The following is a 25,836-nucleotide window of genomic DNA, read 5'->3' as shown; positions in this document are numbered from 1 at the left end:
GGCAGCTGGATTTGCTGCCAGTGAGTGCTCCTACTTTGCTTCTCAGCCCCCAGGCACAACTGCGGCTGCCTTTCTTCCTCCTTTCCCTAGTTCTTCCAAAGGCCCTATCATCTCACCTCTTCCTTTGAAATGAAGTTTGCTAATATCCTAATATCCCAGAATGTCTGTGGTTTTGTTAAGTTAGATCCTTGTTTCCAAGCCTCAATTATGTGTAGTTTGAGACCCTGTGTAACTGAACCAGATATTTTTAACTTGGTGCAGCACAGCAGTGAGGGTATACATACTTGGAAGTAGTGGAAACCTACACTTACTATGCTTAAGTCAATACGAGGTGACTGGAACATTCCAAAGATAAAATAAGAGAGTCCCTTCAGAGCTTGTTGTGGGTTTTTGTTTTATTTTTTTTTTTATTTTGGGGGGATTGAGTTGCCCAAGAGACATTTCTGTTGTAAAAGGTTTTACAAGGAAAATGAGATATTTGCAAAACAGGGAAAATACTGAAATGTTTGTTTGGGTTGATTATTCCCCTGAATCATTTTAAATTGCAATATGCAAAGCAAAGTAATTTTTCTTGTATGTCACACTGTTTCATTAAGGCACTAACAGAAGACACTTGATCTAGAAATTAAGATAAGTTGCTTCAATCAGTACTAAGTAGCAGGTGCCCTTAGTGATTAAATGTAATAGAGTATTTCCATTATTCTATTAAGCTTTATGTCAGCAGTTGTCATAGTTCCTCTCATATCCTGAAATACTGTGAAAACATGTCCAGAACAACATTTCAGAGTCTTAGAATTGTTGTTTCTGGAAAGTGAGAAATAGAAGTATTTTCACTTCATTGAAAAATCATAAAATTTGGGTTTGGTCTGTAGCTGATTGAAAACCAGGAAATTAAACATTTTCTTTTCCTGTGAAGGATAAATCATTGGGCTTAATGGTACAATGTATTGCTGACACAGTCTAGATATTATTCTGCTTCTTTATTTGCTGCATTATTTGTGAAGAACATGAAAGCACCGTTCTGCTGAGTAGCATGCTCTTTCCTGCCCTTTAGTGCTTCTCACGTGTATTGGGGGTGTTGGAGGGAAGAGGAGAAAAAAAGAAAAAAAAAACAACCCCAAACCCATTACATAGCAAGCTAATTTACTATAGCAGCAGATACAGAAAGAGAAAAGCAATGGAAAAAATACTTGAGTGATGATTAGGTCAGTACCCTGGGCTTTTAGCTGCCATTTAAATTTAAATATGCACTGCAACATGATGTAAATAGGGCGAATGAGTCTACAGAGAGCCTTCATAACGTGCAGTCTGAGACACTCATAGCAACATACCTTACAAAAGATTATGGCATGGGTTGTTGTGGTCTGGTGCTGAGAGTGAGTGGCCTATATTGCACAATCCCACATAAAGCATTCTCTGGAACAAAATAAAACTGTAAAAGCTGATAAAACTGTAAACATTACCTTGAGGTGGGTTATTGGGGCAGCAGCAAGGGGGCTCATGCTTGGTGCATTAAGCTCTCAGTCCTCTCATTCACATCATGTTTGCATTTAGGTTTGACAATATCTTTTCCGGGTGTATATTATATTACAAAACTTGACAACTGCAGAATTCCATGTCTGACAACCCTTGTAAGTTAATAATGGAATTTTTTTCTCAAAGTAACCAGGAGGGAGGCATAGACAATGACTTATCTACTTAATTGAAATCTGAGGAGTTCAGTTCTGTTTTCATTTCTGTCAGTGCAATTCCAGGGAAGTCAATCATATGGAACCAAGTGTGCAATTTAATCCTAAATTGTTTGTTATATTTTGTTATATTCAAGATGCCTGTTTCCACAGAGGGTGGGATACTACCAATCCTGAAAAAAATTTAATTTCTTTCTCAGACGTGCTTTCACTGATTTGTTTAAACTCTTTCTTGACAACTGGTGCGAGAGGGGAGAAATGGCAATGGTGGGGTGGGGTACGCACCCTCTCCCCAGCCTACCGTCTTGCAAAGTGGTATAGAAGTGGAGAAAGCTTTGGATAAGGCATGGAACTCCTTTTGATTCCTCTCCTACCAAAATAATAACGTGATTCTGTTAATTTAGCTAAATCTAAGCGCCTGGTTCTACTTTGTCTTACATCAACTGTTTATTATACTAATGCGTAATATAAATGTTGTCACTTCTGAGATAACAGCTCTGGTTCAGTGCCATTTTGTCTGCATTACTGCCCCGAGAGACATGCTATTTGCCCAGAAATGTTGGCAATAGAAACCCGCAGGCCAAGAAAATGGCATTATTTGGAATAGTTTGTCAGTTCTCCAACTAGGCCCGTGCTGACTGAGATCAAATAGATAACCGGTGAGATCCTGGCTGCTGTTTCATGTATTCAAAACAAAGAGGCAAATACAGCAGTCATCCAATTGCAGGAATTAGCCCAGCTCCTTCCGAACTGCCTGGCCCCATCTGAGGGTGCTGGCCCACGTGCTGTCAGGCAAGGCCTGACTTATCTTGTAGGATGCAATCTGCCTGCATCAAGTGTCAGCATTCATTTGTGGCACTGATTTTTGACTTCTGCAGTTTGTGGAGGTTTCCACAGGAAAGGAAACCAAAGGTACACCTGTCCTTCCTGAGTCCACTGAAAGCCTCATGGCTGCGTGAGCCTCCCATGCCCCAGAGCAGTTAAAGGAATGTAAGCCAGTTTTCCCGTGTTCTCAGGAAACGGCTTTCCTGGTAGACAATTAAGAAAAGAGTACCGTAGAAGGTCTAGTCCCAATATTCAGGTATGCTTCTTGCCTGAATGCCGGATGATAAAGATCATTATTTTTGGAAAAGTCACAGAAAACTTCACTCGGAAGGGACCTCAGGAGATCATCCAGCCCAGCCACCCCCCCAGTCAACGTGGGGCCAGCTTTGATGAGGTTACTCAGTTGTAAATACTTGAGTTGTAAATATCTCTGAGAATGGAAATTCCCCCGTCTCTTGGGGAAAGTATTCAAGTATTTAATTGCCCCGTTATGATTTTTTTCCCATAATATCTAGTTGGAATTTCTCTTCTTGCAATTTGTGTCCATTTCCTCTCAGACTGTCACTGTGTACCTCAGAGAAATTTGGCTCTGTTTCTTCTATGGATGCCCAATATATAATCAAAGACAGCAATAATCTCTCTCTTTAACCTTCTTCTATCGCACTGAAGAAATTCAGCTCTCTCAACTTCTCCTTGGCCGTCAAGCACTCTGGCCCCTCTCTCAATTAATGTGAGCCTCTGTTGGACTTGCTGCAGAATGTCATTGTCACTCTTGTGCTGGGGTCCCCAAACTGACACAGTACCCCAGGTGTGGTCTCACAAGTGCCAAACAGAGGGTAGTAGTCACCCCTGACAAGCTGGGTCCAGTCGTGCTCATACAGCTCAGTATGTGTTTGGCCTTCGCTGTAAAGGTACGTTGCTGGCTCATGTTAGACTTTTCTGCTGGCATCCCCAGCCCTGTTTCTGCTGTGTCATTTTCTATCCAACTGGTGCCCACTGAGTGAAAGAAATTCCCTGTCTGTGGCCAGGACAAATGGCGTTGTCTGAAATACAGATTCTCAAACTACTGTTACTGCATGGGATTCTGCTATGTCCTTTGCAGGACTTCAAGTTTGTCTTTCTTGAAATTATATCAGGTTTCCCTCAAACCATTTTTCTGGCTTGTTGGTGTCTGTTCGAATAACAGCTCTATCTTCTTGCATACTGACTGCTTTTTCCAGGTCTGGTACTATCCACCAACTTGCTGAGGTGCACTCTGTCCCCAGGTCCAGATTATTAGCATAGACAACACTTGACATTAAAAAGTATTATCCCCAGTATTGGTCCTTAGGGACCACTAGTCATCAGGCATCAGCTGAAATTTGTAGCAATGCTCACAACCCTTTGAGCCTGGAGGTTCATCCTGTTTTCTACCTACTTCATTGTCCACCTATTCAAATCAAAATCTCACCAGTTTGAGTATAAGGATATCATGGGAGGCTGTGTCAAAAACATTTCTGTACTCAAGGTAAACAATAGCTGCTACTCTCATCCACAAAGGAGAGTTTACAATTTGCTGAAAAATGGTCACTTCATGACAAATTACAGACAGCAGTCCTTAGGGAGAGGCAGTGCTGAGCATGTTCCCACTGTTCCCTGGCTTCTGCTTTCCTTCCCAGAGGTCTTCCATGTGTGAGATCGGTTCCAGCACATAACTGCATTCTTCCAGGCCCCAAAGCTATGCGCTAGTTTCCCATGCAGAGCTCAGCTTCTGCATGCATTCCTTCTCATGTCAATAAGGAAAGACGCCAAGTACTTGAGAAAGTGTGTCCCAAACCACAGTCACACGTAGGAAATCTCCTTTTAGCATCACTTGGTAGTGTTTTGTCTCCATCCAGTCCCTGCACATGATCTGAGGACGACAATGTTCTTCAGTGGGGAAAGCATGAATGCTGTGTCAACTTGATGACTCCAGCTTACCCTGCACACTCTACAAGAGCTGCTTGTCTCTCTATCACCTAGCAGCCCTATAAGTCTCCCTCTCCCACTTGACCCTAAGATACTAGTCACTGTGATCTTTAGAAAACACACTCAGTTATCATAACTACCAAAGCATCTGGAGTCGATGATGAAGTTTGTGATGCCGCTATGGTAGGTGTTATCCAAACATCATATACCCAGCCATTTTTTAGCTAACAAAGAAAAAAGAAAGACAAGAGGAAAGCAGAGATGTGAACTGACTTGTACAACATTGTTCACATCACTGGCAAACTCATGATCCAGGGATTTAAAATCTATTTGATCACCTGCTAGACTAGAGTTTCTGTAAATATGCTGTGGTTGTTTTCCGTGTGCCTGAATTGCTGCTCCACACCACAGAATGCCTTCTGTGCTCATTTAATCCTTTGTTCTCTGTCCATGCCTCAAAGTTACCCAGCTCTTCCCAATAGCTACCAAACCTAAGGTCACATAATTTACCTCATAGGAACACAAGAACTGTGTAAATAAGTCTTAATCCCTGCTCTTGCAGGCAACCATTTCAATAATCCAGGTCCTATGCATACCAAGCTTTATCTCTGAGTCATTTTGTTTGCCTCCCTAGACTTCTGGGTTAGGGCTCCACACTGTGTGTCTTCATACTGTACATACCATAACTATCTCTTGGTCTCAGGAGATGCTGATTACAAAAATGTGTAGAGTCCCCAGCCTTTGGCAGGTCAAGTCTTCTTGCATTACCTGCAGAAGGATGACTTCTCTTGCTGGTCCTGAGAATTTATTTTTCTTCCAACTCAAAATTTAAATTATTCTGCTAAACCTTTCCTCAAGAGAAGACAGGAATATTCCTGGCACACTGTGATTAATCCCAGGAGTTTTTGCTGAGGTGTCCTCTCTGGTTACCTTCCTACTTCCCCTGCAAAAAAAACAACACAGTTATTGCAATAAATTTAGTCTGCATTCAGCTGCTGCATTAAAGCCCATGAAAGCCTGGGTGAGGTGAGCAGGAGTGCTGGTGATGTATGTGTATTCTGAGTCCAGGCTTTGGATGCTGCAGGATCTAGGGGCGGACCCTGGCTCCAGAAAACACAAGCCAAGGACATGCTTCTGCTGCTGCCACAGCCTTAAGAGGCAGGAGAACAAAAGCAAGCAGGAGCCCAGGCTGGCCTTGAAATGCTGAGTGGGGCTTTCGGAAGGAAAGGAGAGGATGAGGTGATTGGGTTGTTTAAACAGCTGCAGTGAATCAGCAGCTCCCTTCCCCTGCCCACCCCTTGCTGCACAGCAGCCCCCTCGATGCCAAATAAAACAAAGTAATCCCAAAAAGTCCAGTCTACCACAGTGCAGCCGTTTCATGCTGCAAGACAGAACCAGCCCCTAAGCTAGAGAGAAAGGAAAGATGCAAAGCTGGTGGGATAGGGGATTTCTTAACAGGAACTGCAAAGAAGACTTGTTCCAGCAGCAAATGAGAAAAAAATAGAGGGAAACACAGTAAAAGGGAAAGGGCTGAACTTAGCTTTACTGTAAGCAGAGCTAGCTAAGCTAATCACAGTGAAAGTTCCTTTTAGTTAGAGAAGGATGAGATGTGCTGCTGCTGCCATCTGTGACTTGTGGTGCCTGGTTTAGCTGGCTAGCTCAGCCTACTCTAACAGGCTGCTGTTAGCTTCTGTGGACAGAGAAGGCCCTGAGTCAGTCGAGCTCTCTGGAAACTTACAGCCCCTGGAGCCAAGCTCAGGCCACAGCTGAGAAGTTCAGAAGCTCTGAAGAATCACACAGATTAAAAAGGGAGCTTGGGGGCTGGTGTCCTCTGCGGATCAAAGCAGTGTTTTGAGGAGAACCCCAAAGATGACGATCCGTAGGAAATCAGTACAAGAGACAGGTGAGTGATCATTGCTAATATTTAACAAACAGCAGCAGAAAGGCTTAGCGTATAGCCACCCAGCATTTCTCCTTTACCCTGCCTCCCCTTCCCAGCTGCTCAGTTCAGCTTTTTGTCAGGCTGCTGTGTGATCTGCTAGGCCAGTGCCCACTTAAGGATAGTTATTGCAGGGAGTGCAGTTAGAGTCTTTGTAATTGCTCAGCTGATGGTGTAATGGTCTCTCTGAGGATTCAGCCCAGCAACAGTAATGATACAGCTGGCCTGTCTTGTCTGATGGGATCATTTCCACTTTATTATAACTGTGATTTTCAGCTCAATAATTCCAGAGTATTTTTAGACCCTTTGAGATGAAAGAATGTGCTGAATTTGCTATGTTTTTTTTTTCTTTCTATTTTTTTTCCTGTTCTCTCTTAACTGGTGACCAGGAGAAAAAGAAATTCCCAAGCCAAGTCAATCAGGGATCCCCCAGTTCATTTTTTTTCCCCTGTACCTTGTCCAAAAGAGAAGGAAGATCTCAGCAGGCTGCTGAAAGAGGCCAGCATGTTTCCGGGGATGAACTGAGAGCCTGGACATAAAATAAAGTGAAGAGGAATTTCAGCTGAGACAACCTTCCGCTCTGTCATCTTATGAAAAAATCTCCCACAGAGAGGTGAAGGGTGAACTTCGCTTCTTCATTTAGAACCAGAGCAGAAAAATCTCCAACTAGAGGAGTGTAGGAAATAACACAGTCCTAATCATCGCCATCAGCAGCCATCCTTTTCAGCCTCCAGTTGCTAGAATCACCTTGATAGCCGTGTCCTTCCTCCAGGTCATTTGTCTCCCAATATTCCCAAAAAGAAAAAACAAATGGTTGCCCCTTGGCAGCTCCCAGAAGACACTTCCTCATCCTTCTGGCACGTGACAGAGCATGACAGCTCTAACTTGTTTCTCTTGCACCTCTTTGACGTGGGATAAAGCCATGCCCTACTACATCTAGGGGAGGGGATACAGCTATGAAAGCTACTTTACTTCTCCTTTGCCATGTGCAGATCAGCAACGGATACCCTGTCAGTTGTCATTTCTGTGTATGTCTGCTTCATGTTCTGGTATTAAAGCCCAGGGCCTCAGGCATCTATTGGATTTTGTTTAAATGCTTTATTGGATTTTATGAACCTCATATACACCAGACAGACCGTAGGAGACATGTCCTGGTGATATCCACAATAACCAATTAAAATCCCAGCCATGTTTTAACTCCATTTTCAATGAACTATGGAGACAGAACCCTATTCTCTATAGGGTGAACAGAGATCTCATTAACTGCATTTAATTGAGAGTGGCAGCTAGTGGATTTTATACATTAGGGAGCACTTCTGTAGACATTGCATCTTTCAAATGCATACACTGAAAAATTATAATGAATCCCATGATCGATACAGAATCATCTTTCTTGTTTCCACTGATGCTTCAGTTCCAAGGTTACTTGAATAGATGAGCTTCAGTTAATAAAATTCACATTTTCTTCACTCTACAATATTTTTTATAAACTGATCCCTACTTTATTTTTTCCTGTTTCTTTTGGCATCAACTTTATCAACTGGTCCTTCAAAACAGCCTGAAACACCACACACACACACAACCTTCTTGTTGAGGATTTCAAAGCTCCCAGGAGCTGCAGAGAATGCTCTTTTAAAGTGTACGGTTTTGTTTCTATTTTAGAGATTGAAATGAAGGCAAAGAGCAGTTAGGTGTTTCTCACACCGTGTGGCACACAGGAAAGCAGCAGCTGGCTGAGCTGTTCACGGAGTTTTGAAACCCCAGGCCTCAGAGCAGAGCACTAATGCTAAGACATCACTCCTCCACAATTCACTGGAGATTCCAGGGAAGGTGCGTGAGCTCCTTCGTGTTATCGAGTGAGAGAACCAACCAAGAATGTCATTTGAGGTCAACAATCCACTGAAAGCAACAAAAAGGTAGTGGGAAGAGCAGCCATGTGGCATGCGTGCCCATGTGCGCACACTTACACCCACGCACACACGCTGCGAATGAGTCACGGTGATACCTTATGTCACCTTCTCTTGGAAACCATGTGAATGGGAAGGGGTATGTGAAGATGGTGTATCAGAGGCTGTTTGGGACAGTGACAGCCTCTCTTCAATGGACTGCACTAGCCCAGTTAATTTTAACAGAGTCAAGCACTGTTTTGGTCATTTGGTGCATTTCTGTTAGAGAATCATCTTCATCATTACAGGTCAGCCTTACCCTGTGGACCACCTCTTCTTACGGATGTTAATTCCCTTTGGAGCACGATAGCTTTGTAAAGATAGTTGCATAGCTCCTTTAGGACTTCCTAAGCCCCAACTTGATATATGTTCAGAGCTTCGAAAACATCTGCTTTCTGACTCAAGTGCTTCAGGCTTGCTCTCTGTTTGAAGTTTAATTGTTTTGGAAAGTTTAAACAAATTCTTTTAATCTGTTCGTCTTTTTGGGTCAGGAGAAAACGAGTGCTTGAGAGCCTCTTAATAGTAGCCACAGTACCCACTGGGGATGGGGAGGTGCCAGATTCTCCCCTAGTCCTCGATTTACAGGCTGTTCAGGCCTCAGCCTCTCTGCTGCAGTTGCCGATACCTGGGTGTATGCGTCCTCCTGCCCTGCCACCTGGGTGCACGGCAGGAGGGGCAGCTCGTGCTTAGGAGGAGCTGGAGGCAGGGTGGCTCCCTGGCAGGAGAGAGGCGTGAGGCAGCTGCCAGGCTCTCATGCCATCAGCTCAGTGGCTAATTGTTCGCATAGCTTTGCCTTTCCCAGTGGTCTTCCCGTGTCCTGTGCTCCTCATGTGGTTTCCATTAAGGTCAGGGTGGGGGAAGGGAAGCACGTGAATTATTGCAGTATTTACTCTCACTGATCGTGCCAAAGCTGGGAGCATCTCTGGCATAAAGGCTGCAGGGAGCTGCAGGCAGGGCACAGAGACAGACTTCAGTGTTAACTGCACTGACCGAAAAGCAGAAATCTCCCTCTCCCATCCCCTCACAAAGACCCTAACCACCCCCTTTTCTTAGAGCGAGCTGTGCAATAAGGAACACGAGGTTGGCTCAAATGGGAGTGAGAATAAATCCACCACCCAGCTGAAAAGAATATGGCAATTTGAGCAAAGTGATCAATCCAGGGAGTGTGGCTACCATTTACAGGATTGGGAACGCCAGCAGAATTAGCGCAAATTCAACATCCACAGCAGGGCAATGGGTGGATCTCTGCCTTCTCTTCTGTGTGTGCTCTGTGGCTGGCCTAAGGACCAAAGCGTTCAGTTGGTCTCCTCCTCACAGACTTCCCTGGCAACTGATGAACCTCTCAGAACACCTTAGTTGTCATCTGGCCACCTCTTTTGCATAAAATTAACATTTTTCAACCCTTCACAAAATTGTTTTCAGATAGTTCAGGTAGGTTTTATTTGCCCTTGTTTTCTTCTTTCTGTGGTTTCAGTATTCCTTGGTTTTAATGCCAGTAGCGTGGGTAGCTGGCAAAGGAAGTTGAAATGGGGACCATGTGCCTTCTCATTTGTCACTGCCTTTTACTGGAGATGCTGCAGTTGATGGAATATGAAGGTCAGTGCTTCTCTATTAGAAGTCTGGGTCCCAGGAATCCTAAGGGCATCCTTTTCTTACATTTGGCTCCAAAGCATGCTCCTCTCCTGGTGTTCTGAATGCTCTCTGCCAAGTCAACTTCAGATGAGAAAGGGTACTGGATACAGGTCAGAGACTCAGAGCAGCTTGATACTGATGGCTGTTCTAAGAACAGAAGAGCTTGAAAGGGAGATGATTACAGCCTGACAGCTCCTGGCAGGGTTTCTCTGGACAAGCTCCCCATCCTCATGCTTGGCTTTTCCTTTGATGGATAAAAGGGCAATGTTACACGTCCGGAGTAATTTTCTTAATGTTACATGGATAGGTTTCTGGTAGAGGTTCATGGACTTGTATCGAAGAAAGAGCTGCCCAGAGTAAAGATGGTAACAAGAACAAAAAGTGGATCAAGTGAAAGCTCTCCCCTTTGACTGTCTTCTTTAAATTGTAAACTGCACCTTGTGATGGCAGGAATATCCTGACATTTCGTTTGGAGGCTGAACTGTTTGTGCAAGTCTTCGCACTCTAAGGTTAGAGCAATGCAGTGCTCTTTGGAAAGTGATGAACCTAGAAGCTATTCACAAAAATGGCAGCAAGCCCAGAACATATTGCTGCTACAGGGCTGGAGTGCATCTGGGACTGGGCACGTCAGTGCTTGTATGTGCACAACAGCTGTGTGCCAGGGTGCAAGCACGGGGGGGCACAGGCGTGTGCATCAGCGGGGCTGTAGGTGACAAAGCCAGCTGGAAGCTGAAGCTGTGCATCAGCGTTTTCAGGCTGTTCGTGGTGCTGATTTCCAAATGGACTGATGGCATATTCTTCACAGTTTGGGCAGAACTATCATCTTCACTACAGTAGCACGCCCAGGCCCTGTTGTGCTCAGTAAGACTCAGTGTGTGTGTAAAAGGGGACCTGCTGTGAAGGAGAGCACGTGCACCTCCAACAGGCAGAAAAGCTGCTACAAAGGGCAGTGCAGAGAACTGGGTGTGTAGAAGCCAGTATGCCTGGGCATTAGGTCTGAGCATGTGGAGTTGCTTGGGTGTTCTTGTTTGTTTGTTTGTTTTCAAATAGAGATGCCTGCATACTGCCTTAATAATCTAAGAACATCGAAAAATGGCTAAAAATACACAGTTGTGTGAAAATCTGTTTTTAGTTAACATTACAGCTCTGAAAAGCAGTCTGATGAAATAAACTAAGAGCCACGTGGACTACTGATGCCTGGCTTTCTAAGATTCTCGCAAGATTGACCCCAATAGGGTCTGCTGTGTGATAAGATGTAAGTAACTTTCAAAGATTTTCCCACAGTGGGAGCATTTCTACCACTACTCTCTGCCATGGAGTCTCTGGTATCTAAGTCCCAAGCTCACACTGCAGCATTTTCTCCTGTGCAGGAGGGGTGCACAAGGAGGGTTTCTCTCCTCTACCCAGCCACTGATTTTTTCCAAACTTGTAGAAGCTGCATAGTTTGGATCCAAGAAGCCCTCTTCAATTGGACTTAAACTGGCCAGCAAAGTCAAAAGTTTTGCTGGGATAGTATGGATGGGTGACAAAAGGAGAACTGGGTTTCTTGTGGCTTGTTTCCTTAGTAAACCAGGCTAAAAACAACTCTGAATGAAAAATTCCATCCCGCTCCAGTCACTACTTGGCACGTTATCAAAGGTTGCTCTCTGGCTGTAGAGAAATAGGCTTCATGGCTTCGTGAAGCTTAAGGAATGGACTGTAGTCTATACCGCTATAGACTACTTATATTGGTTCAGATTTCTATTTGCCAGGGTCACCAACAGTAGGAAAAAAGACAATAACCGCTAACAAGATTTTCTGGGAATCTCCCTCAGTCTGTGTTAGTGTGCTGGGGTGGAAGCGGGACGGGAGGAAGGGGTCAATTTTGTGGATTTTAGTCTTCCTGGATACGTGGAAAGACACCTGCAATTTGTTAGCAAGTCAGTAAAGGTGGCTTGGCAGTTCTGACATTTCCAGGAACGTCAGGAATGAAACCTTAACTAGTCACAGTTTGCAGAGAGGACGTAGTGGTGGTTTGTCATTGACTGGGCCTGTGCCTTTTAGGAGGAGATTCTTCAACAACCCCAAATTCCAGCAGCAGAGCCTTCCATCTGTCTCACACATGACGCGTTTTCCTCCCACATCTCCTGATGAAGACTTGGTAAACGAGAATCTCAGAGACAAGGCGTTTGCTTGCAGGTCCAAGCCCTCATAGGAAGGAGCGCTCTGCACGTCATTAGCTTGCGGTGAGCTGAGTTAACCCTAATGGTATCCCAGTCCTCTTCCAGTAACCACTGGATACGTGGATGGAATCATTTTGCCATTCACCAAGGTTTCCTGTATCTCTTCTTGTTGCAAGTGGAACCAGGCCCAGTGGGTTTTAAGGGACAGTCTAGCATTATCTCAGGGCCAGGCTCCTTAATTTAGCAGTGACTCTACCCAGAGGGGCCCCGGTGCAGAGGTGGCTGTTCTGGAGAGCATGTCACAGCCTCTCCCCAGCATGTTCAGATGGCATCAGGCAGACAGACTGCATGCTGCTGGGGGGCTCTAACTGGGATGGAAGGTCACTGCCTTGCTGCAGGTCAATTACATGCAGGTGGAGCTGCCATTCCTAGGATGGTAAGGGTGCTTGACGGGCAACATACTCCAACTCAAGAAGAATAACAAAGCTGTACACTTAGGTGACAAGTTTTTGATTTAGTGATGGACCATTGATTCCCGAGGGAAGCACTCCACTTGTTCCTCAGCAAACTCTTTTACCTTAGGTGGGTGCTAGAAGTTTCACGAATACTGGAACCTTTTGATTAAGTTAGAGATCGCCATTAGACATAGATCTGTGTAGCAGTTTTTGCCCAGGCAGAGATAAGGCAAATTTCTCACATCCCATCCTTCACCACCACATGCTACGGAGGATTTTAAGTGACTCTTGCTAGTTGTTGAAAGTTGAATCATCTTCTGTGGGTCACTCAAAGTCTGTGAGATTATCAGTATGTCAGTAGGCTTTAATGACAGTTTTTTTGAGCCATTCTTCTTCACTTTTTTTAGAATTAGGAAAACAAGCCACATTTTTGTTAAAGGGACTCCTCCCTGTCTTTTTAGGCAGTAGGACTCAGGTTTACACTCTGCTCAGGAAAGGCTAACTATTCTATTCCTTCCTTTTGGAGCCACGCACTCTCACTCGAATTCAGTCTGTCTGTAATTCCTCTGAATTGTAATTTGTGATTTTTCTCGTGCAAGGTTCTTGTGTTATAAGCTTGGTTTGAAAAGAGGCATGCCGTGGGTTAAAGGAAAAAAGACAAAAGCATCTATAGCCAGAGAGAGGCAAAAGAGTTTGGACAGAGCAAGATATTATTTTTCTGTAAATCTCTAAAGCTTTTCTGAAAGTGTTTCAAGCCATTCAAATGCCACTTAAATCTGTCAGTCCTGGAGAAATACGGTAGTCTGGTACCACAAGCTGCTTCCTGCGTAGTTCAAAGCAAGGGAATCTATGCCTTTCTCTGTGCTTTAGAGACACTCGTGTCAGCTCTCGCCCCTCTTCTTGTTAGTGCTGCATATGGGCTGAAGCAGAGCCTGTGTTCACCAGCAGCCATCAGAAGCGGGTGGTGTAAGCCTCCCGTTGCCAAACCCAAGATGCCTTGAAACATTCAGCTGGCAGGGAGGCAGTGGAAGTGTGAAACAGCAATTCACCTCTGCAGCTTTGGGATTAGCTTTTGACAAGGTCACGTCAAGAGAGTTTATCTGATCATCTTAAAACGTCTTGCTGGCGCAGACTCCTCCACAGCCTCGTTCATGCAGTTTTGCTACAGTGAGTAGTTTTTACTCCTGGGCTGGAACAGAGGGCAGGTTGGTCCCAGAGCAGGGGTCAGTCTGAGTGCATCAGCTGGGGCCCTGGTCTCAGGGGGCTGCAGGGCTCTGAACTGGAGCATTAAAAGTTGCAGGGAGCTGAAATGAATCAGCTGAGCTGCAGAACAGAACCAGGCACCATCAGTCTCTGATTCAGCAGGGTGCCACACAGAAACCATTCTTCCCTTTCGTTCACTTGCAATAATTCAAGGTTTTAAAGGAGAGTCCAGGGAGCCCCAGATCCTGGATGGACTTATGGCAGATGGTTCAACTCCGCGTGCAACAGGCAGCATTCTGGCCCAACAAACAAAGCCATGTTGGTGTTTGGATGCTGATCTGATGTCTTGGGCATCTAAATACTTAGTGGGCAGTGTCCTGCACTGCTCTCAGTATTTCATCTGTGAGCACAGCCTGTACAGCCACTGCCATCCTTCCTTGGTCCTGTTCTCTGCCACATCCTCTGAGCCTCCCTCACCTCTCCGATTGCAGACACCGCAGGTGATCTCGTTGCTCCCAACCTGTTTTGCTGCAGCTCCCATCAGAGCAAACTTTCTGCTAACGGCACTTCCTTCAGAGAAGCCTTCTCCTTTGCAGTTGCCCTCAGCACTTGCAAAGTCACCTCTCCCCAGGCATGCTCACAGGACTTCCTTTCCATTCGTTTCCTTTATTTGGGGGAACAGCTGGACAATTCCAGCTGTTTCCCTCCACAAGCAGTTTCGGAAATGAGGTGATAACCTCAGCCCTTCTTGAGCCGTGAGGTTAGCTGGGGGAGGGCTGCAGATTAAATTAACAGCCCAAAATATTTGAGGTTGAGTGCAGAGAGGTGGGGAACCGGTGGAATTTTCCATCTTGCCTGGGCTGTATCCCTCCCACCCTGTGCTGCTTGTTAAGCCTCGAGGGCACACAGCCTGCCTACTTTGTCCAATAATTTTAATCCTTTGGTAGCGTTAACACGGGAAGCCTTCTAATTACATCTGGAGCCTTGCGCGTGAATTATCCCTGAAGGTCAGCAGGAGGCACTGTCAGAGGTGCAGCATGTTCCTTGGGGTCCATGGGGAGAGATGATTTTACTCAAGCACAACCCTTTTGGACTTCCCCCCGAGTGCTGGTGCTGAGAGGGATTTGCAGGGTGACTCGCCGTGCGGGATGTACAGGATAAAAGAGGTATTTCCCTCTGTATGTCCAAACAGGAAACACAAAGCACAGCCATGGAAATGGCCACTGTATGTCTTACCCATATGTGGAAAAGGCACAGCAGCCAACAGCCCACATTAAAGCGTTGGGCCTTCTGCTTTCACTCTCCTTTTGTATGCTAAGAGGCGGTGATGAACAAGGCTCAAAGAAAACCATGATAAGGATGAAGTAAGTCGTTGTGGGAGACAACTGATGCATATCTAAAATGTCACCAACAATAGAGGGGGAAAGTGATTTCCTGTATGTTTTGTATTTTATGACAGTTTGTAGTTTTATGACAGTTTATGACACGAATGTATTTCATCTTCTAGAGGTGTAGGAGATAGCATCACCTGCCAGGTGACATCCTGGTATCCTGCAGCGCTGCAATGCACACTGTCACTTCTGGAGCAGTGGGAGCTCCGGAGGGTTTGTATGACTTGGTTGGTGCTCTGCAGGCTCAGAGGGCATGATCTCTACGGGGCAGGCTGGAAGCAGCCTGCTTCTTTGTCTTGACTGTGGATGACGTTTGTGAGGGAGGTCTAACCTGGTTGGTTACTTATAAAAAATAAAAATTAGCAGGTGACCACATCAGCTGTTCAGCAGGAGGGCCATGAATGACTGGGCTGTGGTTTTCCTGAGGTCCGTGCGTACTTGGAAGGTAACTAAGAAAGCAAGCTGTCTGACTAACATTTGCTATGCAGGGAAATTAGGTAGGGGGCTGCAAATTAAAATATCCTTTTCTTTGGCTTTCTGCAATGTTCCTCAAAAAACTTTCAGTGGAGAACAAGTCTGGCCAGGGTGCAGGGTTTAAGAGTGGTGCCAGCCATGATCACGTGGGACTTTAATAAACTTCCCCTGTGCTGAAATCCCTGCTGAAGGGGATCTAAGACAATTTATTGAGAGTATGAATAGTTAATGGCCCTATGACCAGGACACTGACTTTGAGCTCAAGCTGTAAGTCGTCTGTTTGCTACTGGAAGTTCCAAGGTGTGGGCTGCCACTGACATGGGGGAAAAAAAACCCAGGCTGGTGAACCCAGGCCCACAAAGAAAGAACAGAGTTGTTGTTTTTTATTTTTTCCTGAGTCACTGAGAAAAACCCTGCTTGAATTGACGGCAATGTTTCTTTCAGGCCAGTGTTATCATTACATTAGTTCAATCTGATTTGTATTTTTGCCACAAATGTAAGAATTTATTAATAAGGGTGATCAGCCAGCAGGAAGCAGGACAGTGGAGGAGATGGGGAGTTTTTTTATCTGTAACTTGCCATTTCAAATCCAGTTAAGCTCAGCAGTGACTGGTAGTTATTAGTGTCTGATATTTCTTGGTAGGCTCTGCATGAAATAAATTAGCAGATCTTTCATTCAGTTCTCCCTCAGAAAAACATCAACCATAACTGACATTAATTAGATGCTTCATTTGCTGTCTTGCAGGGAGGGAAAATCTGATAGAGACCGCGATCTCATATTTCCTGAGTTATCAACAACATTCACAGAAAGGGTCGTTGCTGGTCAGGCTGGCTGTATAATAGCATCCTGAGCAATAGACTGGAAAAGCTTATCCTGATGTAGATTTAAATGAGATTTTGACGCCCCGTGCTCCAGGGAGACTAGCATTGCCTGTAATACACCAAAGGTTTTGTTTGGCTGGAGAGCTGGCGAGATATCCCACCACAGCCACCTGCTACTGGTGCCAGCTCTTTGGGAGACAGGACTGTTATTCCAAGAGTGACTATATAGATGGTGAGCATCTGTTTCTTCTGCAGGAATCCAGCTGGCTCAGAGTCTCAGCCAGACCAAGGGACCACTGAATATTTGCACCATGGATGACAGGCAGCTTTCAAAGGAGAAAAGGATTTCCTGTTAGGGGCCATGAGTACATTAGTGCATGAAATGTGAAAGAGTTCTTCACCTCATAAACAGAAAAGGTGGAAGTTTGGAATTAGCTAGAATACCAGCAAATGAAGACCATTTCTTTCTTCCTTATTGACACATTCTTCGTTCCACTCTAGCGTGGTTTCTTTGGCATCTTTTTGCTGCAATTATAGGACCCACTGGAAAATCTCCCACTTACACACCTTTTCCCCAGGATATGGGTCCCTGGAGGAGGCTTCCTGCACACTGTTTGCTTAGGCACCTGTGCACTATAATGTATGTTTAATTGATATTGCATTAATGGTATGATTCCATTACAGGCAGGGAAGATGCTTGCTGCAAGAACACTCCCAGCGGGCCCTGAATCAGCTGCAATAGATAATTTTTAAAGTGCTATGGATCTTCTCAAAGCTCCAGTGTTAAGTACAGGAGACACAGGGCTATTCATTATTAACAAGATATTATGCTTTTTGCTCAGCAAAAAGTGGGGGTCTGGGATGAGCTAAGCTCTATCAAAGGTGAGATTTGAGACTGCCAGTTTGACTGAGCTATTCCTCAGACACTGCCTCTAAGCCTGTGTCAGCTTTTGAACTCTATTTGAAAGATAAAGTTCATTCTGTTCTGACCTGGTATTCCAAGAGTTTTGTCAGTTCTCTTTGGATTTGTTTGCTTTGCATTTAAAATTTTATGAAAAGACTGTGAGTGAAAGGAACTACCAACTGCTTTGAGGTAGGCCAGTTGAAAAGGAGCCAGTCAAACTTCTCTGAGCCCAGTCTTCAGTCATCCCAAACCTGGGTTTCTTTCCCCACTTCCACGTTTCTGCATATTATATTTCTTAGTCTAAATCTTCAACAAGCTTTTGCTCCCCCAGCTACAGGCTACCAATGTTCTGACAGGAAGAAAGATGTGATCTCCAGGAATGAATGTTCGGTGTGATTGGAGTAGGAGGAGGGGAGAAAAATGTGAAAGCAAGAGGGTGACGCCTACTTCTGAATATTCAGCTCCTTGTTGCTCTTGCTTGCGTTCTCCATTGTCTCCAAGTCTTGTCTCTTCTCTCTCCAGCACTCTACCTTCGTTCTCAATCCGCTGTGTTTTATATTATTACATGTGGTGGTGTCCTGTCCTCCTGCAACAAAGCACCAGCAGGGTGACTTACCCTTTCACTCTCAGCTCCACCTCTCATGGGTGTGTTTTACTGAAGAGTATAAAGGTATATTAGCAACCAAAGCTGCTTCAGTTTGGAAATTAAAGCAAAAATCAGTTAAGGATGAAGATGAAGACTTCCCAGGAAAGCTTTCCGTGATTCGTTAAGGATTCTCCAGGTTATTTATTCTCTTTTCATTAGATTGTGGGAAACATTAGATGTTTTAATCTTCTAAAAAGAGAGAACATTCCTTAAAAATTTTCACCCTCTTGACTGCTTTGAAATTAGCTTCACTAGCAAGTCATTAGCAATTGTTATTGCAACGGAGTTTGAAGTCAGAGGTGGAGAATCATTATGACCTTATTCTTCACTCTTCTCCCTCCCCTTTACTACACGTGTAGTCAGAGCTGCCACCAATGTTATTAGTAAAATTTTATTTTTGACTGTGCATTTGAGAGGGAAGAAAGGGAGGTTCTTTTGGCACTGAATCTTCCAAATCTACGCAGAGCTTTGGGTCTCTTGGCAGGAAGATGTGCATTTTTAAGGGGTCACACATTGAAATTGTCAGTCGAAAGCTTCTCCTCCAAAAGAAGAAACTTGGGAAAAGTTTTTTTTTTTCAAATTCTTATTTCTTTAAAAATAGAAGAAAAGCTCAGGCTTCAGAGCTTGAGAACCAAGATCAGACACACACCAGGAAGTGTGGCCTTTTCAGTTATTTATTGGATTGCATTCATAGAGCTTGATGGTTGATCTTTATGGACTCCTTACTGCACAGCTTCCTCTCCTCCTACTGTCTTCTCTTCATTTGTCCTTTACACAGCTTGAATGCTTGTGGGAGCTGCTGGATTAACAGCTCTGGAGACTTGCAGGGAGAAAGGGACACGTGCATTTGATGGGTTTAGCAGATGAGAGTCTGATGCAGACTCTCAAAAGTCATGGAAAAGAAGAAAGAATCAAAGTGGAGGCCATGGGACTGCGGATCTGTACCGTGCCTATCAGATCTATCTGGCAGCCTCAGGGACATACAGCTGCACCTGCGGAAACCCATCTGCTGGCCTCCTGACTCCCTACAGACATCACTAGTGGCTCTACTGTATTGGCTCTCTAATGTTCTATGTTGCTTAGCTTGCCAGTTTGCTGCTTATCAGTCTGGCATTTGTTAAATAACGGGTGGATTTTAACCCTCTGCTTTGGTTATTCACATAATCTATCAACACCAGTAGACTGAGCAATCAAAAAACCTCCAGTAAGGTCAGCACGGCCCTCCCTTACCACCTGTCCTTGAAAGGAGCCCAGATGGGCTGCTATCAGCACAATCATCTTCAGAGGCGCTTTCTCTCCCCTGCTGAGCCGTGCTCATTTCCTCCCTCACCTCCAGGTGTGAACACGAACCAACAGGGAAATTAAGACAGTAGGCTTGTATGCAGGTCTGCCTGCAGCACAGAACCCCGCTTTGGGGAAAAGGCGAACATCAAAACGATTTGTCTTCCGTGAGATCCAAAGCTGTACATCCTAGCGGTGCAATTTGAAAACAAGTAATCAAAACGCCTTTCTCTGAGTTTTTTAAATGAAGCAGACTCGTCCAAATGGCTCAGAGTTGCTATCGCTTTCCCTTCAGGCTTGCTGCCACGCAGCTGGGCTCCTAGCAGTCCTGGTTGCCCTGGCTCAAACAGGGCTCCTTGGCTCCCAGGCTTCCTGCCAGGGAAATCTTCAGCATCCCAGCTGATGCTAGGTTTGCCAGGCTCTCAATTCTGCTCACTGATCAGGTACATGGGAGAACGTGTGAGGAAATGGGTTGATTTCTGCCAGAAAATTCAATTAAGCAAGTGGATCCCCATGAAATGGTTCGATTCTGTTAAGCTGGCATTTTTCAAACGGAAAACTGTTCCATCAGAAAGCTTATGTCCAGCTCTGCTCATTAGTGCACCCACCCATGAACAAAAGGTAGGTTGTGCTGGAGACCGCGCTCCAGAGCTATAATTGAAATGCCCAAGTCCCTTCCATCAAGAGCAGGGCACAGAGCAACGCTTTAACATCTGACTCCATTTTAGCACTTGCACGTTTTCTGCAGGTACAAAATCTTGCAAGACCCCCATTGGATAGGGATCACTGTTCCCATTAAATAGATTGATACAGGGCTCAGACATAGGGCAGGAAACAACTTGGTCTTACAGTGAATCGCTGGGAAATTCTGCAAGAGAGCTTCCAGTCATGGCAGAGCTTTCTGCATCAGCTTTGCCTTCTTATACAAACTCTCCCAAAAGCCAAGTGGGTCAGAACTGCATAGGAGTCACGTTACAGGATTCATGTTACAGGACACAGATCAGGTTCAATTATAACACTCCCAAAACAAATTCATGCCTAATTCTTAGCTCAAAATAGCAGCATCAGAAGATCACAGGGTAGCAGACGGTATGAAATGATGCATGATGAGGCTGTATACCCTGCTGCTACTGTATTATACATAGCACTACAATCTAATTTTTAAAGAACTGTCTATATTCAAGGTGAGCGTAGGAGCTAATTTAGGAAGGGTGCAAAACTGGCTGCTCTTGACTCCTGGCTCCTTAGTGAGCTCCAAGTCCAGCTGCCAGCCCCCCTGCCTCTCCTAGGAATTCAGAGCTGTCATATTCCTCAAGAACTAGAGCCTCATGAAGAGTAGTCATCTCTGAGTCCTGCTCCTCGCTCAGCTCAGGAGGAGCTGGAAGGCAGGTGGACTCCTAGAAAGGCAAGATGCTAATCGCAGCAGATACAACAAGCTCCTAAGGCTTTTGAAAGTGAAAACATAGATTTGCAAATTTTGTGGCAGAGATTCTCTCTGCAGCTTGAGGGAAAAAGCAGCCGCTGAAATTCTGTTGTATGTCATCACCAACAACAGTCTCATATTGGTTTGAAAAGGAAGGTGCTGGAGGTTGTGCTTTGAGAGGTGCGCACTCCTGACAGGTCAGCCCTGACTTACACATAGGCTGCCCTCTGCCCAGTTTTTTCCATTACTTACAGGTTGGTCTGCAGTTTGGTTCAAATATGGTGTAAACCAAGTGTTCACCAAGCAGGGAAACTGGGAAAGGCTGAGTTGAATTTAAAGCCCAGCCCTACAAAACTGTATTGATGCCATGCAACTTCAGCATCTGTGGCATCATTCTGCTGTTCCAGCTAGCAAAAATCTAGGAAGCAGCCTGCAAAGACCCCCAGTGTTGGGTAGAGATACCTGTAAGTCTGTGCTGAACAAACACTTACACTGATCATCCAGCCACTGCTTTCCACTTTCTGCCAGCTTTCATATAGAAAGCACAAATGCTTACATTTGTTCTGATGACATTTGAACCAATCTTAATGAGAACCACCAGTTCTCATGAAGCACCAGTAATCAGAGATTGTAAGCTACTACAGGTTTTTCTGGAAGTGGGACACTTAGGAAGAGGTAAGTGTCCTTTCAAGGAGAATGGTTGTATTAGTTCACCTGCTATTAGACATCAGAAAATCCATATAAGGGGAGAATTTGAGGGGGAGAGAGATATAAAAGGCCTTAATTAAAGCTGTAACCATGGGGAAAGCTTCAAATGCATCTTGAACCTTAGTCATAAAAGCCAGTCAACCCCAAGTCACCACAGGTAGCCAAGCTTCTTCAGTTCTGGTCTCTGTGAGGAGGTCTTGAGCAAGGTGAAAGTCCTGGCACAAAATAATGGATGTGAACCTTCTGGAAGCCACAGGAGCTTTTATTAATAAGAAACACACACCTCTGGAACAGTAGCCCCCTTTCTTCAAAGGTTCTTCAGAAAGACTTCTCATGATACTACCTAGAATGTTGGTTTTCTTTTTATTTGACAGTGGTATTCAGAAACAGTCTTGCTTCATCCACCTAACAGAGGGCTGAAATTGGTTGTCAGACTCTTGCCATCAAAATCGCCTTTCAGTACTAACTCTCCTGCCTGAATCTCTCCCAAGCTGCTGTCACCACTTGCTGCCTTTGCACCCTCCAGTGGAACTGGACCACGTGCTCTCTCGTGATGGGTCCAGGGCAAGGATTTGAACAGGAATCAGGAAAGGCAGGACATAGCTCCTGCTGCCACCCCGCTCAGCACTTTGTCTTTCATTGGCTGATGTAAGTGCCTCTTGCTGGTAACCACTGCCTTCCAGACTGCAACTCTGAGAGCTGTCTTAACCTATTCTTCTGTTTCATCTTGATTGATGGAGCCTTGCAGGTGAAGTGAAGGCAAGCCATGGGAGGAGGGGTTTGTGAAAAGGCCCTCAAACTAAATTGCATGTGTGCAGTAAAACTGTTTTGTTCTTCTGGTCAGATTTTATGCTGCACCAGTTCATACGCTGGCATATGAATACCTCGCTGGTGCAGAGAGATGAGAGATTTAGATGTTAAAAACACCAAGAACCAGCAACATCAAAGATATAATTTAATAGGTTCTAAGGTAAAAGCCAAATTCGTAGCTGTGATTGCAAATGGATGATAAGTGGGGTGGTTTCATTGTTTAACACTGTGATTTTTACATGGATGCAAACTGCTACCGTTCTTACTTAGTGTCACCTCAGGGTCACTTTGCAATGGGTGTAAATGACTGCTGACAACTGGTAGTTACACCGGTCATCCAAGTATGAGGTTAGTCAGAGTGGGCAGACAAGTTGCAAAGGATTCCCTTGGTTTCCTCCTATCTGGAGGAGAGGAGAATGAGGATAGAGAGCCTTGAGCAAAGAAGACTATCAGTCCCACTGCACGTTCGCTATTGCTTTTTGAGGACAAAAATGTAAATGGGTTTTGCTTAGGATGAAGATGATAATTTCTAATAAAGACTTATTGGCTGGTTACCAAGCTGCTGTTAGAAATCAAGCCATTTAGTTTGGTACAATTGCATTTTAATTGACTCCTGTTGCATTTTAAGTGGGCTTGAAGTGGCGTATAAGCCTTGAGTTTAAATTTCCTAAGTAGGATATATCAGCACAATGCTTTTTAGCAACAAAGCAAAGTTCCTGTTTAGGAAACAGGGCTCTGCAACATGTCCATACAGCTTTATCCCTTCTACAGATCCCCGGGACAACTTTCCTTCCCACTTGCCGATGTTCTTATCCCAAAAGTTAGACAGAAATGTTTTGCCTTTTTTTTTTTTTTCCTGCTTTTCCCTCATCCTGCTTATCTTCTAGGGAAGTTATTTTATAAACAGTAATAGAATAGGGCCGAGAGGCTTCTTCACACAGAGAGGCAGGCCCAGTGTAGACTGTCTCCTCCATATGGCAGCATATGTTTCTGTGCATTTCCTGATAGAGCAACCATCTCCCTGTGGCATTTGGGCATGGTATAATTAGCTGTGTACAGAAGTAGAGTGTTGATAACATTTTGCTGGAAGAGTGCCATCAGCGTGACTGTTCTTGGTATTGGTTGCCATAAGTAACGCTGTCTTTAGAGAACAGGCATTGGAAATTTGTGGGCTGCTCTGCACACCCTGAGCTCCTTTGTGATTTTATCAGTGGTGGTGCCTGCTAGCCCTGTGAATTTTGAATGTTTAATAAGGGAGGTGCTGGCCTCTTTGTTTAGCTATGCGTCTTCTTGATTGCAGTTTGACAGAACTAAGTCCAACTGCAGATGAGCATCACAACTGGGTATACAGACTGCTACTCTCTGTTCTTACCTACTCGCTCCCTGTTTTCTCCAGCTCCTGTAGTCAGTGCAGAACATGACAAAAAGGGAAAAAAACTCCAGGAGTATTTCTCTTTACAAAGCTAGGTCCATTGCTGGGTCTGCTACCTGCCTTCCCTATAATCAAATCTTCATGCCTTTTTGACTTCTAATGCAGACAGAATCTCATGATTACAGTGGATTATATAAAAATACGATATATATATGAAAATAAGTCTGTCTCAGAAAGTACCCAACAGCAGAGCTTCAGAGAGGAGTGCAGAAAATATAAGATCACTACTGATGAGTAGAAGAGGACAAATTCCATCTTCCTGTAGGCAATTAGAGGATTATCACTTTACGGGATTATCACTTCTCTATTCATTTTACACTGCTTACAGTAACCTTGCAAGCACAATTACCTGTAATCTTTTGAATACTTTTAATTTGCTGGTTTCTGTGACAAAAGTAGAAGTGAGTCCCAACAGTTAGTAATACAATGGTCAAAATATTTTCTGATCATACATGTATTGTCTTTGGCTTCCTCTTCTGCACCTGTAAAATCTCCTTCTACGTTTGCACAATGCTCAATTTTCAGCAAAGCTGCTGAGGCAAGCCTGTAACATTTGGGGGGAGAGAGGGGAAGAGCTAGTCCTGAGTCCTGAGCCTGTAAGGCTGTCCGATGCAGCACAGCTCTGTGACAGCTTCCCTCTGGGAAGGGAGTTCTCTGCGTTTTCCTGCCGTATCTTGAAATATATCAGGGTGTCCAGTAGAAAGCTAAGACTAAAAGGAGCTGTTTTAACTCAGAAGGACTGACTGAGGTTGGAGAAAGGAATGCTAAGTCCTTGAGGTATGGTAAAGTGATACAGCCAAGGGGAGTTCAGAGCAGAGTACTCAAATGTATTTTGCTGAGGTACTACTGGCAAAGGCAACAGCAGCTCTTGCTTCTACACGTGTACTGGAAGAGGCTTTTTGTGTGCTCAGGAGGTGTTTCTATGCCAGTTCAAAACACCCTGTGTATTAAACCAGAGCATGAAAGTTCAGATATAGATTGCATCCGGAAAGGGAAGTGGCAGGGAGCATATGCCTACTTCTCTGCAGTTATCTGATTTGGGTCAGAAGTTGAATCCTCAGGGCAGCATCTGTTCTGACATCTTGTTAGGTCTGAATCTGAAGAAGCTATCAGCTCAGAGCAATGGGCGCACTTTCCAAGTTTGCTCTCTGCTGCTTACTCCCCTCTGACTGGGCCGTTGCAGCAGAAGAGCAAACCTTACCGAAGTTTCACCTGAAGCTGGAGGTAGATGCAGAGAAATTTGTCTTGACCTTTTGTGTTTCTGCAATATTAATAATGGTTTCTTCATTGCTGTGTGTGCAAGTCAGAGTTTGACTGCCTTATGTTCTATGTGGTAGGTACGTTTGGTGGTGGTGTGTGATAATCCCAGAGTCTCTGTAAATTTTTCACTTTATTCCCCAGCCCTCTCGTAACTCTAGAAGCTGAGCAAATTAACTTTTGGCGTAGAGAAGGATATGGCTGGAATCTCAGTAACAGCAGAACAACAACAACAAAATCACTAAAGAGATGCCTGGGATTTGTGAAGCCAGAAGAGAGAAAACCAATGTTTTGGGGCTGTCTGCTGGGATGTTCATTGGAAGGGTCAGGAAAACCGAGGTCAAGTCCTCCGTGTGTTCTGTGGCTGTGATGTAGGAATGCTGGTTTGTTTGAAGTAATTGGAAAAGCGGTCCCAGCTCCCACCCTCACCTGTGTCCGTCTGAACTACTGGTGAAAAACAGCCGTGCCTGCCCAGGCACACACATCGGGTATGTTCTCCTCCCCACCTGATCCCACACCGGGGCACAGGGGCTCTGGGGCTCGCTCTGGGCTTTATTTCTTGGTCAGAATTTGGCAGTCGCAGAGGTACAAAGAGCTTTCCGGCTTTTCTGACCTTGCAATCTCGACAGGAAATACAGCAGAGGGAAAGATAAAAACAAGAGGGGAGCAAATGAGGTTTTCTCAAGCCTGGGCTTCTGTGCCTTGAATTGATGCAGATAGAAGAATGGGAGGAAGCAGTCTTTGAGGGCTGCTTGAGAGGCAGGCTTCTATTAATAACGTTGTTTATGTGATCCCAAGGCATTGTTAGGAGGAATTTCTGCAGCCTGCAAGCCTCTTCTCTTGTTGCTCAGGATTTACCCACCTCGACGTTTCATTTTACTCCAAACAGAA

The 25,836-nt window shown here is 44.7% G+C and overlaps 1 long non-coding RNA gene across 1 annotated transcript; it reads left to right on the top strand.

Annotated features, from left to right (window-relative positions):
* The first annotated feature begins 861 nt into the window (after nucleotides 1-861).
* On the top strand, nucleotides 862-8,909 carry LOC308195990. The gene is made up of 2 exons (XR_013952001.1): nucleotides 862-6,363; nucleotides 6,789-8,909. It is a non-coding gene; the product is annotated as an uncharacterized lncRNA (long non-coding RNA).
* Nucleotides 8,910-25,836: the final 16,927 nt, after the last annotated feature.

Source organism: Anser brachyrhynchus, assembly GCF_964034855.1.
Source record: "Anser brachyrhynchus genome assembly, chromosome: 5".
In the NCBI taxonomy this organism is placed as follows: Eukaryota; Metazoa; Chordata; class Aves; order Anseriformes; family Anatidae; genus Anser; species Anser brachyrhynchus.
Note: the sequence above shows the minus strand (reverse complement) of the source record. Positions and strands in the feature narration are given on the sequence as shown.